Source organism: Lagenorhynchus albirostris, chromosome 17 (assembly GCF_949774975.1).
Source record: "Lagenorhynchus albirostris chromosome 17, mLagAlb1.1, whole genome shotgun sequence".
Classification (NCBI taxonomy): Eukaryota; Metazoa; Chordata; class Mammalia; order Artiodactyla; family Delphinidae; genus Lagenorhynchus; species Lagenorhynchus albirostris.
Genome location: NC_083111.1, coordinates 53,485,442 through 53,496,110, shown reverse-complemented (window position 1 = coordinate 53,496,110; position 10,669 = coordinate 53,485,442).

The window sequence follows — 10,669 nt, the reverse complement described above, 5'->3', positions numbered from 1 at the left end:
CTCCTTGTTATCATAGCTGAGATATAACCTCTTCCAGGAGGCCTTCTCTTTGTGCTCTCATCATACACAATACTTACCCCTGATATAGCACTTAACACACTGTATTGAAATTACCCATTTATTTTTCTGCCCTTCAACCTAGACTGTAAACTCCTTGAGGACAGCAAATGGGTCTTAGTAGCTCTTGCTTTCCCAGTGACTTAGTAATGTATCTGACTTAGTACTAATGTACATGACTTAGTAATGTACTTAGTAATGCATGAAGTAGGTTAATAAGAATTTATTGAAAAATGTGTGAACAAATAATCTATGAACTCCAGCCTTCAAATACTACTACTGTTTCCTTAAAATATATTTATATTTAATGAATCTTTAATCCTTTATTTTTTTTTCTACTATGGAATCCAGACTTTCATTGATAAACTAAATAGGAAAGAAAGGAATTAGTAGTACTAAATATTGGTTGCAGAAAAAGTTTCCCTTGGAATAAAAAGTTAAATTATGATTTTCAAAGCTTGGTATCACAAATTGATTGTGTGACATTTAGGAAATCCACAGATTCTCACCAAGGGTACTGATTTGCCAAATAAGAGATCTCTGAAGCTGTCTTCAATTGGATGGCCAGTCAAAATTAGGAACCCAAGGCTAACCTAACTGGAATTCCTTCAAACTAAATACAAAATAAAAACCGAGGTATTTTGGAATATTTCCAGAAAGGTCTTAAGGGGCTGCCTGATTGCTGTTAATACATAAGGCAGAAAGCAAAGATTTCCGAAATTACATGACTCAAGGGCTAAGATTCCAGAGCTGCAGGTACAACATGAATAAGCAGGCTGCTCCGAATTGCCAGTGGAATTAGGAAATCAAAAAGAAGATGGTGAGTTACAAGAAACAGAGCTTGTCTGGGGGAAAAGATATTCTGTAGGACTGTAACCAAGAGTGCCAGCTGTAATATAAGTTAAAGTAAAATGTACAGATGTTTAATATGATGAAATCACCGAGAAGAACCCATCCCTACGTTATTCTCCAATGCAGTGTTACAATGGGCCACACCTGGAATATGTGTGGGTGCCCTGTATTTTTTATCTCAGGTAATGAATATTTTTATAACCTGAGTTATGAAGGACAAAAATGAATAAAAACAACATTGAAGTCCAAAGACAATCAAGTTAATGTTTAAATATCTTGAAAGCGTTTCTATCCCAATGTTAAAACTGTCATTGTTAATCCACTGAATATTTTACAAAAGCTCAGTTAACCATGCCTTAAAATAGATAACAGTGTAACAACAGTAACAATGAACTCTAGGCTTTTTGAGTTTCTTAATACTAAGTCTCCAAAGAGACTATACCCTAAAAGGCACATTCATGTTTATTTGAAACTCATTCGTGAAATACAACCCATGCAAACTGATACAGACAATAAATTATCATTAATGTTGAATTCTTATATTTAAAAACCCAAAGACTTAGTTCATTTAATCTCCATAACAACCATGAGAGGTTTATTATTATACTTATTTTTCAAATGCAAAACTCAGAGCAGAACATTTAGCTAACCTGTCCAAGGTCATATAATTATCATATGGTATACCTAAATCTAAGCAGGTGATTCTGGAACCTATTTTCCTAACCACAGCACTAACCATATAGTAGAGGAACTATGTCCCTCATCCTAAACTGAATATTTAGCATGGATACACTTGGATGATTTAGAAACATCCTAATAGCGTCATTTCAACCTAACAAATATCTCTTGAGATTATGTTAAGTATGAAGTTTTTTATTAACCTTTTCCCTGAAAACTCATGGAAAATGTATATAAAGTGGTGGTTTTCTGGTTTCACAATTTCTCTTAAAATAATTTTACAATTGTCATATTAACCAAAAGAGGCAAGTATAAATCTGAGCCCACAAACTCAGATGTGTAAGGAATATCATTTATTCATTGTCATTATTTTTATTTAAATCCTTGTTTAAGCCTCTCTTGTGTTTAGCTGTCAAGAGATCCATTCTGTTATTATGGTACTTCCCTCCTCCTGGGTTGTTAGAGGACCAAAGTCTTACATAGTACCAGATTATTGGGGGTGGAAGTGATGGGAGTCCTTTAGTCATTACTCAGAATCTCCCTATTCCATTTCCAAAGCTTCCCGTAAGTCTGATCGCTCTGCTGCTTCTATGGCACATGTGAGGGTATGAGAATAATGAGCAAGGTTGGGAGGCCCCATACCAGGATGATTCTTTCCTGGTGCTTCAGTTTTGTAGATTTGCCATATCTCCAGGACATGGTTATACAATGGGCAAGCTTCCTCTCTGATCACACACCTCTAATCATAGGCTTCAGATTTCTCCAGCGTAACCAAACTATCTCTTTTCTTCTAGGTCTTAAAGGAACATCTTTTTCCCCCCACCTCTTTCAAGGACACCTAGCATGAACTCTTTAAAATTGAGTATAGGTGTTTATAAAAGGCTCCTGAATTTGAAGAACTTCTTCCTTACACTTTGAAAAAAATCCATGTGGCAAGAAATTGCTAAAGGTCAACCTCTTTCCTCAAAAAGGCAGGAGGGAATAAATGTATCTATACAAATTAATATTTCAATGAATCATCCTTCCCTCAAGTTATAATTGAAATGATGAGGTCACAGAGTTTCCCCACCCTTGGCAGTGGCTCACTAGGAACGTTCAAACCATTAAAGAAGAGTAGGTAATGTGTCACTCAGCTAGTTAAACACTTTTATATCTTTAAAAATCTGTTCATTTATTTCCAACTGTATAGTGAACACAGTCACTTGGATGATACATGGATCTTCCAACTTAAAATTTCTACTCCTAATTGTATTTGCTAACATTCATTGAGTTTGAGTTTTCACTGTGCCAGGTGCAGTGTCAAGTACAAACTATTCATTATCCTCATAACATATCATATCATAACAGTATTCCCTGAGAGCAGCTGAATTCTCTGTCAAAGACCTAGGAAGCTAAGAGGTCCCATGGAAACTAAAGATGAAGCGAAGTTTGTGAAATCCCTTAATGATCAGATCTTCCCCAACTAGAAGTAAAAGAGAAGGCGTGCAAAGAAGACTACTGGCCTGGGCTGCAGATTAATTGGTTTCGTGCTATTTTACACCCTAATGGACCATCCAGCCTGGTGGGCCCAAGGAACCACCTGTCACACAAGACTGCTCACTTTGCAGAAATGCTCACTGTAGTCCAAAGATCTCAGGGAGGGATACACAGAGGAGGACAGAAGACAAGTCCCAGGCAGGATTATGAACAAAACCAAATTGTGGATGAGTTCACATAATGGATGAGCCCTCACAGTCATCAACCTTGAGTACAGTGGCAGCTGAAATACAGGAGAGCAGGAGAGAGGAAAACACACCAGTTCAGACTGGCAGCAGTATTGACACAGGACTAACAGAATAGTATTTGGACAGTGGCAGTAGCATGTTATCCCTGAAAATGACAATTAAACAAATAGCCTTAAAATAAAAATTAGGAGAGTGGACTCTGTCAATAAGACATCATTCTCTAATTTTTACTATTTTTCTTTGTACTTTGTGTTTTCTCCCGGTCTTCTATAATGAATATGCATTGCTATTATAATCAGAAAGCTTCATACCTTCCCTATTATTCTGTAAACTGATATTCTAAAATCATCCTGACTTGAAGTACAGAATTAAGAAAAAAGCATCCTAATCTGTAGCATCATGGTCCCATGTAATGACTAGGCTTTGATTTTTTCCTAATTTTGGAGGAGAAGGTCATGAAACAGCAACTGGACAGAGAGAAAGTATTGAAGCAAAAGCATTTCTACATCATTCTTGATTGAAAAAGTACTATATTAATGGTTAAAGTGATGATACCATTCTTGAGCAGGTATGGGTGGAATAGAGCTACTGTTAATAGCTTCCGTGGAAGCAGTCAAGGCCTATTGTTTGAGAAATAATTATTAACCTCACTGTTTAACACAGTATTTTCCTTGGCCATGATGCTAATTGAAGAAAGCAGTGGGGTCATTATCTCAAGACACAACTGTGCCGAAATGACAATATGTTTCTGAACCAATGCACAGTACTGACAGACTGAATAAACTGTACAAAGGTTGATTATATAAATGATATTACCATAGTTTTTTTTCCAAACAAAAAGTGTGTTCATCTCACATATTTACTGCCTCAGGGCTGAAATAATTAAAGATCCAAGGTTCTTCAACAAATAAATTATAAGAAAAAGAAAGTGATGGAGAAGATACGTTTAGATTAAAAGAGACTGACAAGGTATATTTAGAAAAAAAGTATGGTCAAAACAAAACAATAGTGACTAGGGACACACATCTGGGTGATGAAACTACAAAAAAAGATAAATTTAAGAAGTGATTATTATAAAATCCAGGAAAGTAGTTACTTTTGAGGGGATAGAAGGGGTTGCAGTTGAGACAAAGAACATAGGAGGGATGTCTGCAAAGACTGACAAAATACTTCTTCTTTACCTAAGTGTGATGTCAAGGATGTTTGTCTTATAATAACTTATTTATCCTTAATGACTAAATTATTTCTTAAAATTAGTACATCTACACCAAAAAACACATATATTTAGTATTAAATCTAGTGTTTTGTAAATTCCAACAGTGGTTCTCAACTAGAACCAATTTTCCCAGCCCTTTTCCCCATCTAGGGAGGGTTAGAAATTTGGGGTAATGGATATATGCCAAAATTAGTAGTCAGAATTACTATGAGGTCATTTTTAGTGGTCATTGTTACTGGAGCAGAGCGGAAGGGGCATTAGTAACATTATAGGGGCAGGGTCCATAAACATGTTGCAGCCCAAAGAAGTCCCATACAATAGGAAACTTATCCCTCCCAGAATGTCAAAAGTGTCATCTATGTGAAATTAAAAGATAAACAATGATCATCTACTGCCCCATTATATCACATCTATTTCATAATGCTTGTTTCTGTCCTGTAAGAATGGAAACACCATCTGTGTGTGTATGTGTGTGTGTAAAAGAATTAGTCTAACCATTTTTAGGCTGAAGAATTCACTTCACAGTTTTACAAATTGTGGTTTGATTGTATATGGGCTTTATAATCAGTCTTGAGCAAGTTACTCAATCCTTCTAGAATTCAGTTTAACCATACATAAAATGAGCATATTAGTATCTACATGTATCAATAATTAGCTATTGATAAATAGCCAACCACCTCAAAACTTATAGCTTAAACCAATCAGCACTTATTATTGCTCAATATTTGGGCTGGGCTGTGCTGTGCTAACCTTAACTAGGCTCACTCAGGCTTCTACAATCACCTGGCTAGGGCTGGATAGGTTAGGAAGGCTTTGCTTGGGATATCTTGGCTCTTCTCCAATATATCTCTTTTCTCTCCAGAAAGCTAGGCCAGCCTGTTCACTGGTGGTGGCAGAAGTCCAAGAGACAGAAGAGTAACGTGCAAGCATCTTTTCAAGTCTTTGTTTGCGGCAAGTTTGCCTTAGCCTAGTTGGACCAGAGCAAGTCACATGGTCAAACCCTGAGTCAGTGTTGAAAGAAATCATTAAAGGGTATGGATTCAGGGATGCTCTGGTTAGGAATATGTCCCCCCCCAAAATTCATACCCAAAGATGATGGTATTAAGGTAGGGCCTTTGGAAACCCTCATGAATGGGATTAGTGCCTTATAAATGAGGGTCCAGGGTCCCTTCCACCACATGAGAAGACAGAGAGAAAGCACCAGCTATGAATCAGGAAGAGAGCCCTCAGCAGACAATGTGACCATGTCTGCCAGAGCCTTGATCTTGGACTTCCAATCTATAGAACTATGAGAAATAAATTTCTGTTGTTTATAACCTACTCAGTCTGTGGCATTTTGTTAGCAGCCCAAATGGACTAAGAGAAGGGATATGTGAAAAAAATGTACCTATTAATACAATCAACCCACCACACTATATCACAGAGCTGTTTTGAGAATCACACATGCCAATAAATGTAAAATACTTAGTTTAGAGCCTGACATGACACTTACATTAAGTAAGTGCCTAATAATTGTTAGCAATTATGAGTGGTAAGAGGCTACACATAACATTTAAAACTTCCTACCTGGTATAGTTGAATATAACATGTTATGGAATTACAGCAGTGTCTGAATTCAAGACTGCTTATTTCTTGAGAAATTTTTTTAATGGTAGAAACTTTGGAAACTTCACCAAGTTACTGAAAGTTTATTACTTATATCAGGGTTGATTTAGTTTGAACCTCTTAAAAAACTGCAAAACAAACAATGAGGAAAACAGTATGAAGAACATGAGTTTTCCTAGAATCTTATTAACAATGAAATAGGCTCTTAGTAAAAAAAAATTAGAGTGAAGGTTATTTCTCTCCAATGAAGTTCAACAGACAACCCTGAAAACTCTGAACTTGAACCCCTGGAAGTTGAAAAGTATGTAGAGGTTTCTGAGCAGAGTTCTCCATTCGGTCATAAAAGCATATTCTCACTTTTAATTAAAAATTATGAAATGACATGATATTACTGGACTTTGAAAAAGCTTTAAGGAAGCAAAAGTTTTCACTGAACTTCAGAACATGCACTGGCCCTACCCACAGTTCTATTTCCATGACTAAGCAGGAAATGTGCAGACATGTGCACACAGAAGTATATTCAGTTAGGCTGCATTAGCTGAATGTGTCTGCAAAGAGAGAAGTTGGTGATACATGGACACTAGGAATACAATGATCCGCTCAGGTTAAGTGAACACCAAATAATTCCCTTCCCATTAATTATTTTACAAACTTTGCTTTCCATCAAGAAATACACAGGCAGTAAAATAGATTACTTTATCAGTTTTGTTGCTAAACTAATTTGTCTTAACAAATTATGACAAATGTTTAAAACAACATAAACGTATTATCTTACAATTCTGGATGTCTGAAGTCCTAAAATGAAGGTGTCGGCAGGACTGCCTTCCTTCTGGAGGCTTAGAAGAGAATGTTTCCTTGCCTTCACTCAGCTTCTAGATACCACCTGCATTCCTTGGCTCATGGCCCCTTCTTCCATTTTCAAAGCCACTAGCATAGCATTTTCAAATCTCTCTCTCTCTCTCTCTCTTTCTTTCTCTCCCTTTCTCTTTTCCTCTCTCTCCATCTGCTTCTGTGATCACATCTCCTCTCTGACTCTGACCTTCCTCTTATAAGGATCTTTGTGATTATATTGTGCTCAACCAGATAATCCAGGATAATCTCCCCATCTCAAGATATTTAATCACATCTGCAAAGTCTCTTTGAAATGTAAAATAACACATTCACAGTTTCCAAGGATTAGGAAGTAGATATTTCCAAGGGCCATTATTTTGCCTACCACTCCTGGTTAAGAAGGAGATTAGATATTTTAGATTATATAATCAATAAGCATTTCTTGACTACCAGCTACAAAGGGCTGACATTGCAAATGGGGAAAGTAATATTTGGCCTTTCTAATTTACAAGTTTATTGTAAAGATTAAAATAATATGGAACCCTCTTTACACTCGGCACGCATGTAGAATGAAGAATATGCCTCAATCAAATCCTAAAATATAATTATGCTTGAACTTTCACTTGTCAGGAGTAGCAAGAGGTTTGGTCTTTATTTCTTCAAGGCCTTAACCCTCTCCAAATATTCATTCCAAGGAAGCTCTTGTGCTTAATAGTATCCAGGAAAGAAAAGTATTTACTGTGGTGGAGAGCTACTGAGCAGAAGCTGGGTTTGACTTTGGTCATGGCCAAAGCACAGAAGCTTAGACAAATTTTCTTTTGCTTTCATTTCCATTCTTTGAGAAAGGGCAGATCCACTCCTCAGTGGAATAGTCATTAAAGAGGGCTGGGGCTCCCAAGATCAAAGCAGTTTCACTTCTCTCACTCAATCACTTCCATAGGATATACTGTATCAGGCATGAGGCCTGAGTGAAATTCGGGCAGTGTTGGTCCTAGGCAAAGAGGTTTCCAACCATTTTACCCAGAGATGTAATGGGGAATAAAATCCCTGATATAGATGCTGCCCACTGCTGTCTTCAGGGTTTCTTTACAGAAGTATTATGCTGGGCCTCAGTGTAGGCCTGACCCCCAAGTGTTACAGCCTTGGTCTTCAGATCTTTTGGGTCTTTTGTTCCCCCAGATAGGTCATCCCCAAGAAGTGCTCAATTAAAGCTGATTCCAGTGTTTGCTGCCTCAGACACAGAAAACAGTGCTCACTCTTTTCCTCCTTCTAAGTGTCATCTTTCTTTGAACTTGTGTTAACTTTACTTAACGGCTCTTGTTGCCCTCTCTCAGCAGTGGCGTTGGGTCAGGACCACCGTTGGGTCAGGCCCACCTCAAATAGGCAAGGCTCCCTGCTTCTGAATCTCAGGGAGTGGGAGCTGAGGGAAATAAGTTGCTTCTCTCCCATACAACTCTCTGGGCTCTTCATGCAGGCGAACCCACTCCCATTAAAAGTTCTTCATGCTGACAGAAGATGTGATGAATAAAACAGAAGCTCTCCTTGCAAGGTTTTGTCACTGGAGTGCTCTATCTGACATATATATTTGCTCACTCAAATATGTACCAAGGCCTTTTCCAGGATGACCTTGCAACTCTACAGAGTGTGGTTGGCAGCTATGTTCTCTGATTGAAAATACAAATTAATTAAATTCTGGTAGGCTTTCTGGCTTAATGAAAGGACTCCACAGATTTCAAACAGCTATTTAAGTAGGAATGGTAGAAAATTTTATCTTTTATCAAGGAGTGAGGGGCGGACATCACAAAAATTAGCCTCTAATCCTTGATGAGTTTATACTTTAATTATAAATAGAAGGCTAATTATTATTAAAGTATTCAAGAAAAATAACAAGACAATATTTAGTCAGAAGAGGGAGACTAACAGAAATTCAGAGAAGTAAAAAATCAGTCAAGGTTGCAGGCCAGAGTGGCCAAAAAAACCTTCATGAAGAAGAGATTTGAATTTTAATGAGTAGGACTTGTACAAACAGAAAGTATTTTTAAAAACCTTCTAAGTAAGGAGAGATATGAAAGTTAAAAATAAACCCAGTGCTGGTGAGGTGAATGAGAACTGTCTTTAATATAGAGATGTGCTTAAGGGAGTAGTGGGAAATGAGGTTTTGGTAAATTTGGAGAAGTTTCTACAGCGTCTTAAAAATTAGCAAAGCATTTAGGGCCAATTCGGGGGATCCTGGATCCTGCTTCAGGCTTCTGAACAGAGGAGACACCCAAGGACAACACTGTCTTGAGAAAAGTGTAACTATATGATAAGCAGAAAAGATCGGAGGGAAAAAAAGACTACAGACTAGAGCTGTATTAACTAGGACATGATTACAGTTTCTTGGGTGTAAAGGCTAGGAGAGCATCAGTGGCAAAACAAACAAACAAAAACCTGATATGAGATATACTGTGGAGGGTGAAGCAATAAATTTTGTCTTTTTTTTCAATGCAGTTGATATTGAGAAGAGAGAGAGGGAGAGGAATTTGAAGGAGAAATCAAAGATTACTCTTTTTTAAAAAAACAGACATGGGAGAGATTCAGCAAGAGGCCAGCCAGTTGAGTGGGAAAGGTGAAGGACTTGGTTTGGCCATGATATCTTTGCAGCTGTGAAGTGACATAACAGGGGTTGGCAATACAGGACTGCAAGCCTATAGAATCAGGGCTGAAGGTAAAGATGAATATGTACAAAAGACCAGCTACAATGGTGACTGAGAATAAGAAGGAAGAGAATCTTCTGACATCCCCTCAGGCCAGAGTGAAAAGACATACTTCGGGGCAGGCAGAACTCCCAGATCACCTCTACTGCTCAGACTCTAAGGCTAGTTAATCCTGGGAACCCTTGGTGCTATGAATATACTGTGAATATACTATGCAGACCCACTGACATCACCAAGATTCTAGGGCTTGAGCTAGGTGCCCAGGTCAGCTGCAATGTCAAGTTGAGAGAAATTCTCTCCCTGTATGCTTTAAGAAGAGCAGCGGCCCTGGTTTTCTTAGAATGGAGAATCCCCTGAAAATCGCCATATTGCCAAAATAAAGGAGGAAAACAGAATGGCTGACCATAAAAAAGGAACAGGTTTGGTGAAGCTGAATATTCTTTCAACTGGTGTGGGTAGCCTTATCCTGCAGAACATCTTCAAAAGTTACAACAAACCCACAAGACAGCTGCTTCTTTCCAAAACAGTTAATGGATTTTAGGCTAATGTACAATATTGAGAGACGGGAGGGACAAGTTATAAGTGGAAAATAAGAATAATATTTGGCTGAACATAGCTAACTGATGCTAGAGCACGCTAAGCAACTCATTCTACAAGCGCCAAAACATGATTTTCTCTTGTTTTTAGGCTTGTTTCATCAGCTGTCATTTGTTAAATACTATTTTGTTCGGAGTGGGGGCAGGGAGGAGAGCTTATTCTTGTGGTCTCTCCAGTTATTTTGTTTCTGTTCTGATTCCTCCACCAGAATGTTAAGTCATATGGCCATGAAAATTCTCCCGGCTGACTGCTGTGTTCTGTGCCCACACACTTCCTTTTCTCTCAAAGGCCACATGAAATGTCAATGAGGAGCCTCAACTTATCACTGTTTTTTCGTCATCTTCTACTTGGTAAATTCTTTTTCTCCCTTTGGCTTATAGTCACTTCCCATAAAGAAAGATACTTGTCTTCAA